The 21,656-nt window shown below is 39.7% G+C and overlaps 1 non-coding gene and 1 pseudogene across 1 annotated transcript; both read right to left on the reverse strand.

Annotated features, from left to right (window-relative positions):
• Nucleotides 1-4,896: 4,896 nt before the first annotated feature.
• LOC112083579 lies at nucleotides 4,897-5,003 on the reverse strand. The gene has a single exon (XR_002897715.1). It is a non-coding gene; the product is annotated as a small nucleolar RNA R71 (small nucleolar RNA).
• A 15,165-nt stretch (nucleotides 5,004-20,168) lies between these two features.
• LOC112083474 lies at nucleotides 20,169-21,171 on the reverse strand (annotated as a pseudogene).
• Nucleotides 21,172-21,656: the final 485 nt, after the last annotated feature.

Raw genomic sequence — 21,656 nt, forward strand, 5'->3', positions numbered from 1 at the left:
TTTGGTTTTTTATCAACAAAGCAGACAAAAAAATCTTTCTCATAACCACGCCAACTTGGATATTCAAAGAGAGTAGTAACTTCATCATTTTTATCCCTCTGCAAAAGAAAAAATAGTTGGACTATATTTTTTCTTCAGATTTTATTTACTGCATAATAGTTATTCCAGAAAATTTGTTTTTTGGCATTATTTGTAAACTATTAATTAAGTAAAGTTTGTTTTAGGATTAAAAAAATATCGATATTTTTTTACACCTAATATGATTTAAATTTTAGAATTCCATCCAAAAAAATTCAAAACGTCAATAGTAGTACAAATAAAATAGAAAGTCTATTTTTGTTATATAACATAGTATCTCTATTTTTAAAAATCAGATACATAGCTAATCTCAAAAACATCTATATTTTCTTGTACCATTTTATACTTCTTTGCTTTAACATGAAAATATATATCTTTATTTGCATATTTCATGATGGTTTATCCAAACTTATATATATCAAATAAGTATCTGAAAACCAAAAATATTCATTCTATATATATAGACAATCTATACTAATAGACCTTATATACAAATTAGGGTACTCAATGATATGACCTCTGATGTGGGTAGCAGGCTCCTATTGGCTAATTTATAGTGAGAATTCATGTGCGAGAGAGACTGTAACTGACCAGTGGTATTGAGTCAGAGAGAGGTTGCGGCGGAGAAGAAGATTGCATGATCAGGTTATCGACAACAACAGATGTAGCAATGGTGAAAAATGTGGAACATGACATAACTTTGGAAAATTAATTAATTAAAATTGAAATTCAGATAAAAATATCAATTAAAATTCTAAATCAAAAGAGAAGATATGTAAATTAATAAAATCTATTGAGATAAATTAAAATTCTAAAACTTATGCTTGAAAGCAAATCAAAATTAGTACATGGGATTAGAGTCGCAGATACGAGCAGGCGAGGGAAAAAGAAGGGGAAAGTTGAAGAAGAAGATGGTAGGTGGAGCGGCAGATACAAGATGGAAAAAGAGGAGCATGCGCATGCAAGAGAACAAGTGAAAGAGAGAAAGAGAAAAATAAAATAAAAAGAAAACAAAAATAAAGAAAGGATAAAAGTGTATTAATATATCATATACAGAGAATATTGTGTTCAGATGTTTTTTTTTTTGTTTTCATAAAGAGGATTTATTGTTAAGAGTATCACATCGATAAGATGTGGGCATAACTAGGTTTTTATAATACTACTAGGTGAAGATCCGTGCGGGTTTGTATATTATTTATAATTTTTTAAAGCTGTGTTAGGTCTCGAGCCCCTGCGAAATCGCAGGAGAAATCAACTATTTTGAACTTTAATTATTTTAAATTAAATATATTTAAGTGAACATACATATAACAAAAAGTGATGATACTTAGATGTGAATGTTCAATCATTTGAAAATAAAAAATAACTACTATTGTAAAATATTAATAGATATATATTTATATAAAAGATAACTATACAATTGACATTGAGAAGAAGTAAAACAACGATTGTAACTAACATGATCAATTTTATCGATAGAACTCAATCGTTGATATATATATTTTTTACAATGAGAAAGTTTTAAAAATATTACCATGAAATGAAATGTTAAAATCTCCAAACAAAGAGAATTAAATTTTAGTGCAAAATCTTGTAGAAAAAAATTTATATCTGTGATATGTTCATAATTTGCATCATTTAGGTTGCATAAATCATCCCAAATCATGTTTTATTTCATGCATTTTAGGTCCTTAGGGTTTATTTTAGAACTTAGGAGATGCATTAGGTCCCAATGAGTCTTTGCATATTTTGAGTGTCTGTCAGGTGAATATGGAACTGAAAAGATGAATCCAGGAGGTGGAATGGTGAGCAAAGCTTGAAAAAGTGGAAAAATCAGGTCTTGGGAGATTATCGGCCATTCTCGCTGGCCAGGAAGGTTTTACCGGCCATTTTCATGTACCGCGGTAAGCTTTACCGGCCATTTTCACGTACCGCGAATGAAGTGTATCGGCCAAAATCTCCGGGTGTGAACGAGTCTCAGAAATCGCCCGTCCGGGGAGCCTTCCGGTCCTATTCAGACGGCGGGTCCTTCATAGAAGTTGGAGAGCATTGGAGGACGGTCTCATAGCAATTGGAATCGTGGAATTCGGACGCGTGAGCAGAGAGATAAGCTCGTCGGAAGAAACCCCTGTCTCGCAGGTATTCCGGACCGAGCAGATCAGTTCTGAAGGATGCGAAGGACGGTGCACTTCCAGACCGATTCAGTTTCCGCGGCCTTCATGAGAATCAGAGACATTTGAGTCTTCTTTCCAGAACAACCGAGATCAGTCAATTCGGAGCTTTGAGCAGAAAGATACGGTCTCCGGAATGGACACATGTCTAGACACTTCTCTCTGGTCGTGTAAATGCACTTCAAAGATGTTCCCTCCAGGAAACCTTACATTTCCCAAGCACTGAAACTTCCTTCATCAAAGTTGGAGATAAATGAGTCCTCTGTCTTCTGAAACCGGAATCACTCAATTCGGACAGGTCTCCAGGAAGTTACACTCTCCGGAATGCGAGATGGTCCAGACAGCCCAGGATGACTAAGTTAAACATGCCACGGTATGAAGCTTGGCCGTGGCAACATCTTGCAACCTTCGGCGATTGGCACGAGCTGAATGCCACGGTCTAGGACTTGAACGTGGCAAATGAACAAGAGGCTGGAGATAACTTCTACACAGTTTCGGCTTTTGACACGATCTCAATGCCACGGCCTGAGACTTGGCCGTGGCAAGCATATACTTGGCTGGGAAGGTACTCACATGCATGCGAGTTTTGGCACGGTGTGAATGCCACGGTCTGGAGGCTTGACCGTGGCAACCTCTACACATCTTCGGCGTTTGACACGGCTAACTTGCCACGAGTCCCAGATGAAGCTTGATCAGACCGCGGCAACAAAAGGAACCAAGAACACAAGTAAAAACTTTGACACGGTCAGGAATGCCACGGTCACACCAAGGATGCACCAGACCGTGGCAAACCCTTCTTTGCCCATCAAGGCCGGGTCAGTACCCGGTTTGTTCCGGGTTGACCCGGTTCGCCCAAGCTTCTTTTATAAGGTTTTTAGACCTAATTTGTGAGGAGACTTAATCTACTTTTAGTCTTTTTTTCCCCTTTTGTGAAAAACCACTTAATACACTTTGTTTTAGAGAGTTTAAATCGATTTGCAGTTTCTTTCCATCTTGTTCATCATTTCTATTCATCAAAATCAACTTCTAATCATGATTAACAACACATCTTGCAAAGGATCTAGTGTGTTGATCATGATTAGTGAGTAGTTACCTTAATGAGGTTCTAGATGTGTAGGTTAGGGTGCTAAAGTGTTAGATTAGGAGTGCTTAGGGCTAGATTCATTGGTTCATTTCTCTAAACAACTATTCTCTATGCTAGATCCTTGATAATCACTTGAGATCTAGATTCTGGGAATTTCATGCACGAAAAGTGTTTGATGAAATTCCTGAAAGAGTTGTGTTAGAGGTCTAAGTAATTTTTCATCATGGGAATGATTTGTTAAATGCTTGAATGATCATTGAGAACTGTTTATTAATGCATATTGATTCATATTTCACAAATGGGAATTTGGTTTGAAAATGGATTAGTATAGGGGTTAATACCTTCATGAGAGGATTAACATAGATTAGAGTTCTTAATCACTTGAATCATGTCTCATCATTGTCATTTGCATTCCTAGTTTAACACCAAAGCACCCTAACCATCTATCATGTCTAGAATCTCATGCCTCCATCATATCTTATTCACACCATTTGTCATTGTCATTAGTCTTTAATCCTGTTTATGTTTATATTTGTCTCTAGATTAATCAAAACCCACTCTTGTTTGCTTGAATTAAGAACTTGATCATATAGCTTAGTGTCTAACACCACATCTGGATTGATAAACCTCTTTGTGCTACATTGACAAGGGGATTGATAGCCCTGAGACCCTAAAAGTCTTATCTATCAATTGGCGCCGTTGCCAAATTGTGGTTTGATTAGCATTAAGCTCTGATCTGTTCTTGAGATCAAGTGCTTACTTTCTTGTTTTTACTGATTCCTTTCAAGTTCTGTTTGTGATTTCAGGTGTATGAACACCAGGTCTAGATCAAGAAGCTGTGGTCCTCCTTTTCCTCTAAACGACAACATCAACCTTTTGGTACCAAGGAGGAGAAGAGACAGACGTGGTAGACAAATTGATCAGACTGAGATGGCAGAACAAAGAGATCACGTGGTAGATATAGAACAACCGGTTCAAGAGCAACAGGCTCAGGGTAATAGAGCTGGTAATGGAGTTGGTCAAGGGCTTCACCAGGGTAATGTTCAGCAGGAACAGGTGCACCATCAACAAGCTTATGTCCACCAGGGACAAGCTCAAGCTCATCAACAGAGGCATCAGGCCAATGTTCAGCAAAGACACCAGGTGCACCACCAACCCCACCCTTTCCAACCACAACAAAGAAGATATGAGCAACCCCAAGTCTATGTTGGAGAGAATGACAGGGCCAATGCTCATCAGTATGGAGCTGGTATTCAGGCACCACCTGTGCAAAACAACAACTTTGAAGTGAAAGCATCATTGCTGAATATGGTCCAGAACTCAAAGTTCCATGGGTTAGCAATGGAAGATCCCTTGGAACACTTGGACCAGTTTGATAAGGTGTGCGATCTGACCAAGATAAATGGAGTTTCAGAAGACAGCTTCAAGCTAAGACTATTCCCATTCAGTCTTGGTGATAAAGCTCATCAATGGGAGAAGAATCTTCCAAGAGGATCCATTCAAACCTGGGAGCAATGCAAGCAAGCCTTCTTATCTAAGTTCTTCTCCACCTCAAAAACTGCAAAACTGAGGAACCAAATCTCTAGCTTCACTCAGCACAGCAATGAAAGTTTTGGTGAAGCATATGAGAGATTCAGGAGCTACACAAACCAATGCCCACACCATGGGTTTAGTGAGGCTTCTCTTCTCAGCACACTGTATAGGGGAGCTCTTCCCAAGATTAGAAACCAGCTGGATACTGCTTCCAATGGGAACTTTCTGGGTAAAGAGATACATGCTGCTTTAGAGCTAGTAGAGAACTTAGCATTGAGCAATGACACTTATGGTGAAGACTATGACAGATCAAATAGGTCTGAAGGTTCAAGCTCAGAACAGAGGCTCACCAGAGAAGTTAAGGAGTTGAGGAGTGAATTGGACAAGCTGAAATTCACCACTCAGAAGCCAATGCATTTTGTTGGAGAGTATGAGGAACCTTCTCAAATTTTTGAGAACATAAGTGAAGAAGGTCTTACCCAAGAGGAGCTCAACTACATTGGGAATCAGAGGTTCCAAAGATATCAGTATGGTAATGCCAATCCAAACCTCTCTTACAGGAACACCAATGTAGCTAACCCACAAGACCAGGTCTATCCCAATTCTCAAGCTCCAAAGAACTTTGTTCCCAAGAACAACTTTCAAGGGTCATTCCAACCCCAGAATCAATTTGGTCAGAATCAGAGTTTTGGTCAGCAACAGCAACCATTTCAGGGCACTGGTTACACTTCACAGCAGCCAAAGGCACCACCAGGATTTGGTCCACCACAGTTCCAACAGCAGGCGCCGGTTCAACAACAGTTTCAGCCACCAATGGTCCAACAGCAGCCACCGATGGGTACAGATATGGTTGGTATTCTGCAACAACTTCTTCAGGGTCAACAGACTATGCAGCAGGAAATCAAGGAACTGAAGCAAAACCAAGCATCAAGCTCAAGGAACCAAGGTCACCTACCTGGAAAACCAGAACCCAACCCCAAGGAATATGCCAAAGCAATTACACTGAGGAGTGGCAAGGAATTACCTGGTATTGAGAACAACAAAGTGATCATTGAGGACAATGATCAACCTGAGGGGGAGGCAGCCTTAAAGGATGATCAAGTTGCTGAGAAACCAAGGACAGAAAAAGGTAAAGAGGTAGCAAAGGAACCAGAACCAGAGAAGAAGTATGTGCCACCACCTCCATACCAACCCAAGCTCCCATTTCCAGGGAGATTTAAGAAGCAACTAGTGAACAAGGCAAGAGCTGTATTTGAGAAGGCACTCAAAGAGACACCACTCACAATGCCTCTCATTGATGCATTCCTAATGATGCCAAAGATGGGGAAGTTCTTGAAGGATGCAATTCTGAACAAGACAAAAGAGCTTCAAGGCATGGTAGTACTAAGTCATGAATGCAGTGCTATCATTCAGAAGAAGTCCATTCCAAGGAAGTTAACTGATCCAGGGAGCTTCACACTCCCTTGTGCCATTGGACCTCTTCTATTCTCTGGATGTCTTTGTGATTTAGGAGCATCAGTCAGCTTGATGCCATTCTCCATAGCTAAGAAGTTGGGCTTTAGAGTTTTCAAACCCTCAAGGATTTCTCTTATCCTTGCAGATAGATCAGTTAGATTGCCTGTTGGTATGTTGGAAGATCTACCTGTCAAGATAGGTGGTTTTGAAGTTCCAACAGATTTTGTTGTGCTGGAAATGGATGAGGAACCAGTAGATCCTCTCATCTTGGGCAGGCCATTCTTAGCAACTGCAGGAGCCATCATTGATGTGAGAGGTGGGATAATAGAGCTTCAACTTGGGTCTGAAAGGCTCAAGTTTGATGTGAATGAGATGATGAAGAAACCCACCATTGAAGGTCAATGTTTCTATGTGGAGACAATGGACCAGTTGGCTGATGAGTTGCTTGAGGAACTGAACACTGAGGATCCTCTTCAAGCTGCTCTAACTCAAGAACAAGGAGATAATGAGCTCTTGGCTGAAGCAAGTGAAGGGTATAAGCTGTATCTGGACAATGCAAGAGAGCTGGGTCCTGAAACAAGGTTTTTGGAGCTGGAACAAAGAGGCTCTGAAGTCTTTGCTATCAAGGAATCAGTCACCAGCCAAAGCAACCTGGACCAGGACTGGAATGAGGCGGATGCACCCTCTGTTGAGCTCAAGCCTCTACCAACAGGGCTCAGGTATGCATTCTTAGGCCTAAACTCTACTTTTCCCGTGATCATAAATGATAACCTGCTGGAGCATGAGGAACGTGCATTACTTAGTGAAATAAGGAAATTCAGGAGAGCCATAGGGTATTCCTTGGCAGATATTAGAGGAATCTCTCCTGATATATGCACCCACAGGATCCACCTGGAGGACCAAGCCATGTCCTCTATTGAGCACCAACGTAGACTTAACCCCAACCTTAGGGAAGTGGTTAAGAAGGAGATACTAAAGCTTCTTGAGGCAGGGATAATTTACCCAATCTCTGACTCAAGATGGGTGTCTCCTGTTCACGTTGTGCCCAAGAAAGGTGGGATCACAGTGGTGAAAAACGATAAGGATGAACTCATAGCTCAAAGAACCATAACTGGCCATCGCATGTGCATTGACTATAGGAAATTGAATTCTGCTTCTAGAAAAGATCATTTCCCTTTACCATTCATTGATCAAATGCTTGAAAGGTTAGCTAATCATCCTTATTTTTGTTTTCTCGATGGGTACTCTGGATTTTTTCAAATTCCCATAGATCCAAGAGATCAAGAGAAAACAACATTCACATGTCCTTATGGCACTTATGCTTATAGGAGAATGCCCTTTGGTTTATGTAATGCACCAGCCACTTTTCAAAGATGTATGATGCACATTTTCTCTGACATTATTGAAGAGAAAGTTGAGGTGTTCATGGATGACTTTAGTGTCTATGGCTCCTCCTTCTCGGATTGTCTCTCTAATTTGACACAGGTGTTGGAGAGATGTGAGCAGCACAACTTGGTGCTGAACTGGGAGAAGTGTCATTTCATGGTGCAAGAAGGAATAGTCCTTGGGCACAAGGTCTCTGAAAAGGGTATTGAGGTTGATAAGGCAAAGGTGGAGGTGATGGTGAATTTGCAAACCCCCACTTCAGTTAAAGGGATAAGGAGCTTCCTGGGTCATGCAGGGTTTTATAGAAGATTCATAAAGGACTTCTCAAGGATTGCCAGGCCCTTAACAAGACTGTTGTGTAAGGAAGTGGATTTCATCTTTGATGCTGAATGTGAAGAAGCCTTCAAGTTGATCAAGGAGGCATTGGTTAGTGCACCAATAGTTCAGGCACCAGACTGGTCTCTACCTTTTGAGGTCATGACAGATGCTTCTGACTTTGCTGTTGGAGCAGTACTTGGACAAAAGAAAGACAAGAAGCTGCATGTGATCTACTATGCCAGTAGAACACTTGACTCTGCCCAAGAAAAGTATGCTACAACTGAAAAGGAAATGCTGGCAATAGTTTTTGCCTTTGATAAGTTCAGAAGCTACCTGGTGGGATCAAAGGTCATTGTGTATACCGATCATGCAGCCCTCAGGTACTTGATGACCAAGAAAGATGCCAAGCCAAGGCTGTTGAGATGGGTTTTATTGCTCCAGGAGTTTGATATGGAGGTGCTTGATAAGAAGGGCATTGAGAATGGGGCTGCAGACCATCTCTCAAGGCTGAGGATTGAAGAAAAAGTTCCCATAGATGATACTTTGCCTGAAGAGTCTCTGATGGTGCTCCATTCATACTTGGATTTTGAGGAAGTAGAGAGCATTCAAGAAAGGAGGATGCCTTGGTTTGCAGACATAGTGAACTATCTTGCATGTGGGGTGGAGCCTCCTGAATTAGATGCCTACAAGAGGAAAAAGTTCTTCAGAGATGTCCAGAGATACTATTGGGATGAGCCCTACCTCTATGTTCTGAACAAGGATCAGCTTTACAGAAGGTGTCTTGCTGAAGAGGAGATGCAACCTGTGTTGCAAGAATGTCATGGTTCTGCCTTTGGAGGTCACATGGGGGCATTCAAAACTGTGGCAAAGGTTCTTCAGAGTGGGTTTTGGTGGCCTACAATGTTCAAAGATGCCCAGTTGGTGGTTTCAGCATGTGATGCCTGTCAGAGGCATGGGAACATATCTAAGAGAAGTGAGATGCCTCAAAACCCCATTCTAGAGGTTGAGATCTTTGATTGCTGGGGGATTGACTTTATGGGACCTTTCATTTCATCTTATGGAAATCAATACATACTTGTTGCTGTGGACTATGTGTCCAAATGGGTTGAGGCCATTGCTTCCCCTACCAATGATTCCAAGGTTGTAGTGAGGCTGTTCAAGAACATCATCTTCCCAAGGTTTGGAGTTCCCAGAGTTGTCATCTCTGATGGAGGATCCCATTTTGTGAACAAGACTCTGGAAGGTTTATTGAGAAAGTATGGAGTTAAACATAAGATAGCTACTCCATATCATCCTCAAACTAGTGGCCAGGTTGAAGTATCCAATAGACAGATCAAGGCCATTCTTGAGAGGACTGTTAGCTCAAGCAGAAAGGATTGGAGCAAAAGGCTAGATGATGCATTATGGGCTTACAGGACTGCCTTCAAAACTCCAATTGGAACATCACCATTCAGTTTGCTATATGGGAAGAGCTGCCACCTTCCTATTGAGTTGGAGTACAAAGCTATGTGGGCTGTGAAGTTTATAAACTTTGATATCAAGACAGCTCAAGAGAAAAGGATCATGCAACTCCATGAACTTGAGGAAATCAGGCTTGAAGCTTTTGAAAGCTCAAAAATCTATAAGGAGAAGACCAAGGCCCTGCATGACCAGAAGATTCTAAAAAGGGAGTTCAAGAATGGTGATTTGGTGTTGCTTTACAACTCCAGACTTAAGTTGTTTCCAGGAAAGCTTAAGTCTAGGTGGTCTGGACCTTTCAAAGTTCTTGAAGTAAGGCCTTATGGTGCCATTGTCTTAGAAGGGAAGAATGGTCAGGAATTTGTGGTGAATGGACAGAGAATCAAACACTACTTAGTTTCACAAGGGAAGGAGGAAGCTACATCAGTTCCCCTTCTTGATCCACCAGCCTGTTAATCAGGTTACCAAAGTCAAACTTAGAGACATTAAACAAAGTGCTCTTGGGAGACACCCCAAGCTTACCCTTTGTAAATATGCTTTTGATCTTTTGATTCTTTTCTTTTTATGTTTTAGAATGTTTTGATGGGTCTGTTGAGTGTTTACAGGTGTTAGGTGTGAGTCTGAACCTTTGGAAAGTGAATGCAGCATGAAAAGAAATGAAGGAATGAAGAATGTCACGGTAAAGAACAAGGCGTGGCAAGCCCCTTTCTGTTGCCACGGAGAGATAATCACGGTCTAAAGGCCTGGCCGTGGCAAAAGAAGCATATGTTCGGCGAATGCCACGGTCTTGTGACATGGAACCTAGGCGGCCGCGGCAAAGGAAAAAGAAGAATGGATGAGGCTCGGAGTTTGCCACGGTTGGGGTTGCCACGGGATGAATCTTAGGCCGTGGCAAAATGCAGGGGGAACGTCCAATGCTCGGGGTTTGCCACGAGAGGAGTGCCACGGGATGAAGACCTGGCCGTGGCTAAGCAAAAGCGAAGCGGCCAAGGTTCGTGGGATGACACGTTCTACAAGACACGAGTCCAAGATGTGGCCGTGGCAAAGCAAATGGTGCACAACCCCGGTTCGGCCTTTGCCACGGTAGTAATGACACAGGAAGAAAATGTGACCGTGGCAAAAAGAGAAGTGAATCGGCCAATGTTCGGACAATGCCACGGTCTAAAGGACACGGGCTAAGGCTTTGGCCGCGGCAAAAATCAGGAGAGTTTGACCGACGAATAAGCACGGCCACGAGGAGTTTGCCACGGGAAATGATCAGATCGTGGCAAGAGAAAGGAAAAGAGACGAGGTTCGGCCTTTGCCACGGTCTAGTTGCCACGGCCACACCAAGACCGCGGCAAAGAGGAAGCGTTCTCGAGCTGAAGCCACGACCACATGCCACGGTCAACCAGGCGCGACCAAAAATTTGAATTTTGGTTGACCGTACGGACGTTGACCGGTCAACCCACGCGCCAAGCCAGCTGTTCCCCACCACTCCCCCTTCTACATCGAGAGTTTGCACCTTCCTTTCCATTCTTGAACTCTAAACTCTCATATCTCTCTCGTTGCTGCATCAAATTGAGTGATTCCAACTGCATTGAACTCGTAATCCTGTCTAGTTTCTTGTTGCACATCCGTTTTACACTCGAAACTTGAAGATTCCAAGGTATTTAATCTGTTAAAACTCACCTTTTCCATGCTTTAGTGTACTGTTCATGAACAGAGAAAAGCAAATGGAATCGATTTTAATGGACTTCTTGATACCTTGGAATCATTTTGTGAGTATTGTGCAAGTAGAATGGATAGGGATTTCATGAATCTTGCTTGAGAATGACCTGTTTTTGGAATTTTTGAGAAATTTTCTTGAAAATCATCATGTGAATCGATTTTTTTTTAGAAATTGTGTTTCAAGCTGAACTCTTTATGTGCATTGCTTCTTGCCATTTCTTTGAGTTTAATGAGTTTTTAATCAGCTTGAAATACCTTCTTTTAAAGAAAAATCAATTGGTGCTGCTCATGAACTTGGTGAATTTTTGAAAAACTTTTGTTGTTCTCTTGCTTTGGTGCTTACAATGGTTTGAGAAAATGCAGGATGGGAGGAACAAAAAGACAAGCAGCCATGGAGAAATCTAAAAAAGAGAAATCAGAGGAGCAGATTTTGCCTTTTGGGCACAAAGTTTTCGAGAAACAGAAAAGGAGGAGAAAGCCAAAGGATTCAGCTGAGAAGAAAACAAAGAAGATTGCTGCACCAAAGAAAACAAAGGCCTCCACTTCAAAAACTTCTGGTACAGAGCTGGCATTGGTTGAGGTCGTTCACAGAGCAGGAAAAGAGGTGGTTGTGGCTGAGGATGAAGAAGGAACAGAGAGTGACCCTGAAACAGCATTGAAGCGGGCCAAGAAAGCAAAGCCAGGTTCTGAGGAAAGAGAGCCAACTTTTGATGATTACTTTGACATGTTCAGAGATGCAAAAGTGCAGCAAACCAAGTTCCCTGATATGGAACTGCTGAGGAAGATGGGTATTCTTGAAGAGGTTCAGCTCATTTTCAATAACATGGGGTTTGGTGGATTCTTTGAGATGAAAGATGTGGCTCATGATGGTGTTACACAGGAATTTCTTGCATCCCTTCAAGTTTGTGGATATGGCCCAAGAGATGCAAGAATCAAAGAGGGCAATGGTCTTGGGCACATAGAGTTCAAAATAGATGGTGCACAACACCATGTAAGCTTCAAAGAACTTGATAAGATCTTTGCTTTTACAAGACCTGCACAAGAAGAGACAGTGAAGTTCACATACCCTGATCACATGATCACTGACTTGTGGGATACAATTGCTTTTGGGAGCTTCAGAGGAGGAAGATGCAAGAGTTCATGGATAAGAAACCCAGCAATCCGCTATGCTCACAAGGTGCTTTGCCAAATGTTCTTTACCAAGCACAATGATGGGGTGGTGCATCTAGCTGACATGGAGCTATTGGGTATGGGTCTTCATCCTCTCATCAGTCACTTGAAGAGCAAGAGAGAGTTTCACCTTCCACATTACATCCCTTCTAGTGGTGCATTCTTGGCACGCCAAATGCTGATTTACAAGGACATTGCTTGGAGTGAGGGTAAAAGAAAGAAGCTCACTAAGTTGCACAATGGATGGCTAGTGACAAAAATTCTGAAAGCAAGAGGTTTTGTCTTTGATAATGCTGCAGTCAGACCTGGGTTGATTGATGAAGTTACCCTCACCAAGGTTGGGTTTCTAAAAGAAAGCAATGGTGTACACTTCTTGTACACTTTCAAGCTCTTGCAAGATGAAAAAGTTCATGTTCTGTTGCCAAACCCAGCCATCACCACTCTCACAGAAAGGCACAATGTCTCCTTTATTGTCCTCAAGGATCAGCTCTACAACTCAGCCATTCACCCTCCAATTCCCAAATGTAAGAAGCCAATTAATTCTAAGGGTAAAGAGCCAGCTGACGAGGAAGACACAACTAGGACCACTGGTTGTGAGCATGAGGAGCCAAGAGATTTTGAAAGAAGGATGGGAGCAGGAAGGTATCACTTTGATCCTTACTTTTGGGGTGAGCCTGACTATCACACAAGGAAGCTGTATTCCAGAGTTAACACCCTTCAGAAATGGTGCAAATGGCAAGACAAAACGATCCACAGGCTGGTTGACTGTGTTAGGAAGCTTAAGAAGAAGGTTAAAAAGCTCACAGCTCCAGCCACCTCACCCAAACGAGATACAAACGAAAAGGTGGGAGAAAGCACAGCTGCCAATGACTTTGCGCTACCTCCAGGAAAAGAAGATTGGGTGAATCCGGCCACAGCATTCCAACCAGACTCACCTGAGAGCAGCCCACCCAGATATCCCACCCCATCATGTTCAACCTCCAATCCATCCCATTACTTGGGATCAGACCTCAGTGATTGAGGTAAACACTCAAAACCTTGTAAATAGCATGTAGACTTTCTTTTTCTTTTGCATTTTGCCTGTTTGCTTTGGTTTCACTTCTTTCTCATACTTTTATAACACAAGGGACTGTGTTATTTAAGTGTGGGGGGGAGTTTCATCCTTTACTAATCATGTTTTCTATTTTCCTATTTTACACTTTGAGTCTTGAGTCACATTCTAGTTGCATATTCATGTAATCTCATCTAAGTGCATATAAAAACAAAAAAAAAAATGATCATGTAGTTGCATTCTCATTTTTTAGGATTGAGTCTAGATTGCATTTGCATATAGGTTGCATCTTGCAGGGAGTAATGATAGGTTTTCTAGAGAGTATATCACTTTGAGAACTTGAATTGAATATGCTTGTGAATCTTTTTCTGTGCTTGCAAAGTCTGAAATGATTTGAATCTGAGAAGCAAGTTTGAATTGAACTCAACTCTAATTAAGTGGGAACCTTGAACTTGACTTGAAAATATCTTGTGATGCATTGTTTGAAAAAGCTTGTGGATACCAATATACATACTTGAGCTAGAACCATCGTTTTTACCAATCTTTTCCTTAGCTCAAGTAGCTGAATCCACGTCATGGATCAGTTCCCATACCTTAAACCCATCCTTCTTTCAAGCCAATGTTTGTGTGTGAATTGAAAGGCCACCTTGGATCAAACTTAGCAGAAAGTGTTAGGTTTAGAGCGACAAGGGCAGGTCTCATTGAGAGCTGTGTTCCAACATCTAGGAACTGAGAGTTTTGGCGAGGAATAAGTGTGGGGGAAAAGACTTTTTGGTGAGTGGAAAAAGGTGAGATGAGTGGGAAAGAGAGAGTGAAAATAGCTAGGGGAATGAAAGAAAAAGAAATCAGTCTTGGTGTTTTGAGAAAGTGAGCTCTGGTTTGTTGAAAAGAAAGAGTCTAGCCTCTAAGTAAAAAAAAAGGAAGAAAAGAAGCCGAAAGGCTCAAATGTTTTGTTAAGAAAGAAAGAAGAGGCTAGAAGTTGTAAAAGAAGAAGAGCTGTGTAAAGTTTGAGTTCCAAGACTTGAGAGGAAATGTGAAAAGTAAATCCCCTAGTGAGAGGAAAATGAGAGTGAAAAATGAGGATTTTTGAGCAAGTGAGGAAGCTTTGAGTAGAGGGTGGGGAGTGATGAGTCTTTGCCCTTGTATGCATAGGTTGCTTTTTACCTTTAGCATTCTGCCAAAGTTTGACCATTCATAGAGAGATCCCTTTGCTGCATTTAACCCACTTGAACACTGATGAGATCATTATAATCTCATAGCCTCTCCCTAGCCAAGCCAGCTTGTTTAAACCTTGCATCATGAGATCCACCTGATAAAGGCTTAATGAATGTGAAAGAGTTGAGAGAGAGAAGAACTTGTGGAGATTCCTTGCTGAGTTGACATACATCTGAGTATGACTTTTCATTGCATAATTGAGCATGAACTTGAATTCTCATTGTGATCACTTCTCTCAAAAAGAAAATGTGAACTCCCATTGCATACAACCTCTTTCTCTCATTTGTTCTTTTTGCTTGAGGACAAGCAAAGGACAAGTGTGGGGGAGTTGATATGTTCATAATTTGCATCATTTAGGTTGCATAAATCATCCCAAATCATGTTTTATTTCATGCATTTTAGGTCCTTAGGGTTTATTTTAGAACTTAGGAGATGCATTAGGTCCCAATGAGTCTTTGCATATTTTGAGTGTCTGTCAGGTGAATATGGAACTGAAAAGATGAATCCAGGAGGTGGAATGGTGAGCAAAGCTTGAAAAAGTGGAAAAATCAGGTCTTGGGAGATTATCGGCCATTCTCGCTGGCCAGGAAGGTTTTACCGGCCATTTTCATGTACCGCGGTAAGCTTTACCGGCCATTTTCACGTACCGCGAATGAAGTGTATCGGCCAAAATCTCCGGGTGTGAACGAGTCTCAGAAATCGCCCGTCCGGGGAGCCTTCCGGTCCTATTCAGACGGCGGGTCCTTCATAGAAGTTGGAGAGCATTGGAGGACGGTCTCATAGCAATTGGAATCGTGGAATTCGGACGCGTGAGCAGAGAGATAAGCTCGTCGGAAGAAACCCCTGTCTCGCAGGTATTCCGGACCGAGCAGATCAGTTCTGAAGGATGCGAAGGACGGTGCACTTCCAGACCGATTCAGTTTCCGCGGCCTTCATGAGAATCAGAGACATTTGAGTCTTCTTTCCAGAACAACCGAGATCAGTCAATTCGGAGCTTTGAGCAGAAAGATACGGTCTCCGGAATGGACACATGTCTAGACGCTTCTCTCTGGTCGTGTAAATGCACTTCAAAGATGTTCCCTCCAGGAAACCTTACACTTCCCAAGCACTGAAACTTCCTTCATCAAAGTTGGAGATAAATGAGTCCTCTGTCTTCTGAAACCGGAATCACTCAATTCGGACAGGTCTCCAGGAAGTTACACTCTCCGGAATGCGAGATGGTCCAGACAGCCCAGGATGACTAAGTTAAACATGCCACGGTATGAAGCTTGGCCGTGGCAACATCTTGCAACCTTCGGCGATTGGCACGAGCTGAATGCCACGGTCTAGGACTTGAACGTGGCAAATGAACAAGAGGCTGGAGATAACTTCTACACAGTTTCGGCTTTTGACACGATCTCAATGCCACGGCCTGAGACTTGGCCGTGGCAAGCATATACTTGGCTGGGAAGGTACTCACATGCATGCGAGTTTTGGCACGGTGTGAATGCCACGGTCTGGAGGCTTGACCGTGGCAACCTCTACACATCTTCGGCGTTTGACACGGCTAACTTGCCACGAGTCCCAGATGAAGCTTGATCAGACCGCGGCAACAAAAGGAACCAAGAACACAAGTAAAAACTTTGACACGGTCAGGAATGCCACGGTCACACCAAGGATGCACCAGACCGTGGCAAACCCTTCTTTGCCCATCAAGGCCGGGTCAGTACCCGGTTTGTTCCGGGTTGACCCGGTTCGCCCAAGCTTCTTTTATAAGGTTTTTAGACCTAATTTGTGAGGAGACTTAATCTACTTTTAGTCTTTTTTTCCCCTTTTGTGAAAAACCACTTAATACACTTTGTTTTAGAGAGTTTAAATCGATTTGCAGTTTCTTTCCATCTTGTTCATCATTTCTATTCATCAAAATCAACTTCTAATCATGATTAACAACACATCTTGCAAAGGATCTAGTGTGTTGATCATGATTAGTGAGTAGTTACCTTAATGAGGTTCTAGATGTGTAGGTTAGGGTGCTAAAGTGTTAGATTAGGAGTGCTTAGGGCTAGATTCATTGGTTCATTTCTCTAAACAACTATTCTCTATGCTAGATCCTTGATAATCACTTGAGATCTAGATTCTGGGAATTTCATGCACCAAAAGTGTTTGATGAAATTCCTGAAAGAGTTGTGTTAGAGGTTTAAGTAATTTTTCATCATGGGAATGATTTGTTAAATGCTTGAATGATCATTGAGAACTGTTTATTAATGCATATTGATTCATATTTCACAAATGGGAATTTGGTTTGAAAATGGATTAGTATAGGGGTTAATACCTTCATGAGAGGATTAACATAGATTAGAGTTCTTAATCACTTGAATCATGTCTCATCATTGTCATTTGCATTCCTAGTTTAACACCAAAGCACCCTAACCATCTATCATGTCTAGAATCTCATGCCAATATCATATCTTATTCACACCATTTGTCATTGTCATTAGTCTTTAATCCTGTTTATGTTTATATTTGTCTCTAGATTAATCAAAACCCACTCTTGTTTGCTTGAATTAAGAACTTGATCATATAGCTTAGTGTCTAACACCACATCTGGATTGATAAACCTCTTTGTGCTACATTGACAAGGGGATTGATAGCCCTGAGACCCTAAAAGTCTTATCTATCAATCTGTCATCATCTGTAAAAAGTTTGGAAAAAATTTAGATTTCAAATCATTAGAAATACAATAGAATAACTATAAATTAATACACAATAAATTAATAAATACTATTAATTAATAATTTTTTTATGGTCCCGAGTTGGGCTGCTTCAACATATGACACAATTCGACGATATCTTTAACAAAAAATATGTAAATATATGATCTCATTAATATCATAAATTAATAATTACCATAAAGAAATTCGATGTCATATTTTTTTCGACAAAAGTAAACTTTATTAATTGGAAATCATAAGATCAGAATAAAATGTGTTTGTTAACTAGAATGGTGGGTTAATACAATCTGAATAAATGATACAATTTTGAGGACCTTTCTTAGCCAACAAATGAGCTGCCTCATTCGATATTCTATGAACATGTGCTATAGAATGAGATCTAAATTCTAATCTCCAGAAGTCGATGTCCTCCTTTAGATTTAAAATCACAATATCTTCTTTGTGACCATGTAAGATGTCAATTAGAAATTTGTTATCTCCTTCAAAACATATTGAGTCAAAACCAAAATTGAGTGTTTGTTGTAGAGCATGTAGTAATGCTAAACCTTCCGCTTCCAGACTTGAAGATGCATGACGTAGTATAGCAGATCCCCATAATTTAGCAAAACCATTGTGATCTCGTACAATCTATCCACCCTTGACTTGCCTTGTGAGCGAATCAAATGAAGCATCATAATTACACTTCACCATTCCTGTTCCGGGTTTTGACCAGTTTGAGGTTGTTTACTTACCATTCAAGATTTGTCGTTACAGAGTTGGAATGGTGTTTTCATTTATATTTTTAATCCACTCGTCGACATCAGTGACAATTGAAATTATGTAAATATATAAGTGAGATAATCTACTAAAATATGAGTTTAGTGAATTTTTTATTTACTTTAAATTAAAATTGTTTTGGAACTTGATTCTGTTTTTTATTTTTCAACTACAACATTCTTAAAAAGTATTTACTTGTGAACTATGGCTGGTGTATCTATACGAGAGATGACGTTGAAGTTTGGAAAGTTGGAAAAGTTTGAAGGAATAGATTTCAGAAGATGGTAAAAGAAGATGCATTTTCTCCTCACAACGCTTAATGTAGCGTTTTTTCTAAGCATGCCAATTCCTATTGTACCAAAGGATGCAGAGAGCGAATCTTTGGAGGTGACAAGGAAACAACTTAAATGGGAAAATGACGATTACATATACCATGGCCATATTCTAAACGGTATTTTGAATCCATTCTTTGATGTCTATCAGAATGTCGAGTCCGCAAAAGAGTTGTGGAATGCGTTGGATTTAAAGTACATGACAGAGGATGCTTCTAGTAAGAAGTTCCTTGTGAATAATTTTAATACAAGATGTCTGATTCTAGGCCGGTTATGGAGAAATACAAAGAATTACTCTGTATCCTAGGGCAATTCGCCCAACACAACATGAAGATGGATGACTCCATCTCAGTGTCGAGTATTATCGACAAGTTACCACCTTCATGGAAAGATTTCAAATACATGTTGAAACACAAAAAAGAAGAGTTGTCTCTTGTACAACTTGGTAGCCACTTGCGTATAGAGGAATCTCTAAGGGCGCAAGAGGGAAGAAATCCTAATAAAGAGGTTGGTACCAGTGGCGGATCTAGAACTTTTTTTAATCGGGGGCATAATATTTTAAATAACAAAAATAGTTTATATAAAGTATTTTAAATTTAAAAAAACCTACAAAGTTATCTTATTTGTCATATTTTGAAACATTTTCATCACTATTTCATTTGTCACTTTTTCAAGCAATTATTTCTCAACAAAATAAACGACAAAATCATTTAAAAACTGATCACTCATTCGGTTCTATAAGACAGTCTTCACAATCTTCATCCCAGAAAAACATCTTTCAACCGTAGCGGTAGCTACAGGTAGAGTCAAAACTAGTTTCAAAAGTCGGTATACCAAAGGACGCAAAAGATGTTTCTTTGTCTCCACCATAACCCGTGCAAAATCTCCAAGATCCTTAAAATTCAGAAATCTTTTATCTTTTCGGATATTGTCGATGTATATACCAAGTTGATGCTCAAGAGATACCCGCTCAACATGACTAAAATCTTCTGAATAAAACTTAGAAAGTCAACTGATCAAACTCATGAAAAAAATCATTAGGGCTCAAAGATTCAATGCCACCAAGTAATTCAGTATTTACCTCATCAAAACAATCATTAAACTCTTGAATTTGCGTATCCAATATAATGTAAAAGCATTCCAGCTTGTAATGATGCACAATGGTTTTTTTGCTTTTCATTTTTGGTTTCCTTGAATCAATGAATTCGTCTTCCATAACCAACAGCTCTGCTTATAATTCTCACAAAAATAATAAACTTTGTTGATAAAAGATTCCCACCCATTATTCCTGAGCTTGTACAATTGTTGCTTGGTGGATTTCACTAGTGACATAGAATTCAGAATATTTAGATCTTTCCTTTGTAGAGCCTTTGATAAATTATTTGTGAGTCCAAGAAGAAGCAGCATCAACTGTAAATAGAACACAAAATAAAAAATGTGAAAGTATTTGAGAAGATCATTAGCTTGGCGAGAAGGAAATAGATCAACCAAATGCAATAATGTTTTATAGTGAGATCCCCAACGAGTTTTACCGAGTCTTTGAAATGAAAGCTCCTGATTCAACCATTTTCCTGTCTTAAATTCACTTTTCTTGGTTTTTTTCTCAATCCTTTTTTGATGGTCTTCTCAAACCATATATTTTCTCTTGCAAGAAGCTCCAACAACATTTAACAAGACAGCAATCATGTCAAAGAAGTTCTCAACTTCTAAATGTTTTTGAGCTATTGCAATAACAACCAATTAAAGCTGGTGAGCAAAGCAGGGAACATAATATGCAGAATTATTTTCTCTCAAGATCAAAGCTCTCAACCGATTGAATTCACCCTTTATATTACTCGCTCCATCGTATCCATGCCCTCTTAACATGTTCATACTCTATCCATGTTTACAAACAATGAATCAACAGCACATTTGAGAGATAAAGATGATGTTCTTTCACATGAACAATACCAATAAAACTTTCTTTAACTATCCCATGTTTATCAACAAAGCGAAAGACCACTACCATTTGCTCTTTATCGGAAACATCTGCAGATTCATCCACCAACAAATAAAATACACCATGATCAATTTCTTGAATAACTGACTCAGTGATTTCCTCAGCAAAGCAATGAACTATCTCTGTCTGAATTTCGTGAGACACCATCTCATTATTTTTGGGAGCATTCTCCAACACAACCTTACTTACAAGCTCATTCTGCTTAGCAGTGTATTTCACAAGGTCAACAAAATTTCCTTTGTTAGTTGAATCCACTGACTCATCGTGACCTCGAAACAGTATCCTTGTCGTAGCAAATATCTACAAGCATTAATTGAAGCATTCAATCTGATATTGTATTCATTTTTGGATGCATCTTCTTGCTTATAAAAAGCATGACAAATTGACTGTCCTTGCTTCATCAAATTATCAGCTCTTTTCATTGCACTATTGTGAAAATTATTCACCGCCCCTACATGATTACGCAATCTCTCTGTCTTGTTCCAACTATCAAACCCTTTTGTCACAAATGCATCACTCCCAGCTTTATTTTCAGTGTAATCTCTAAACAAGTAGCAAAAAAAAAAAAACAAAATGCTTTGTCTTTTTTTTTTCACACTATATATCAACCAATCACCATCCTGATCAAACCAAGATGAATTAAATCATCTTAATTTATTCCAATTATTTTATGAGGAAATTTATGACCACGAGGTTGATAAGGGCCTTTCATCAGATATTTGCGTCTTACTTTGTCTCTTTCATTTGGATGATATTCCAATATTCTTTTCCAATCTGCAAGATCAGAAGGCAAATTCTCCAAATCACCCGACAAATTTTTCGAATCCTCTTTAGGAGCCTTTCATTCAAAAGATATTTTCTTTAAATCACTAGAAAAATTCTCCGAATCAATTTTCAGGAGCCTTTCTTTTAAAAAATCTTTTCTCCAAATCACCAGACAAATTCTCCGAATCATTTTCAGGAGTCTTTTTTTTGAAATAGTTTTCCATCGGCTACTTGAAAAAAAAACAGAAATTATTTTAGCATATTAATTAACTCACCCAAAAAACAGTATATTACAGCATTTATTTTTGTATAAATGATGTAAATTAACTTACTAATAATAATAATATTATTTTTAGCTTAAAATAATAAATTACTATTTTTTTGGTTAAAAATAAAAAAATATTTTAACCTAAAAACAATTACCAAAATTTAAGATCCAATTTTGATAAGTACATATTACTTTA

The sequence above is a fragment of the Eutrema salsugineum genome, unplaced genomic scaffold, assembly GCF_000478725.1.
Source record: "Eutrema salsugineum unplaced genomic scaffold, Eutsalg1_0 scaffold_6, whole genome shotgun sequence".
Classification (NCBI taxonomy): domain Eukaryota; kingdom Viridiplantae; phylum Streptophyta; class Magnoliopsida; order Brassicales; family Brassicaceae; genus Eutrema; species Eutrema salsugineum.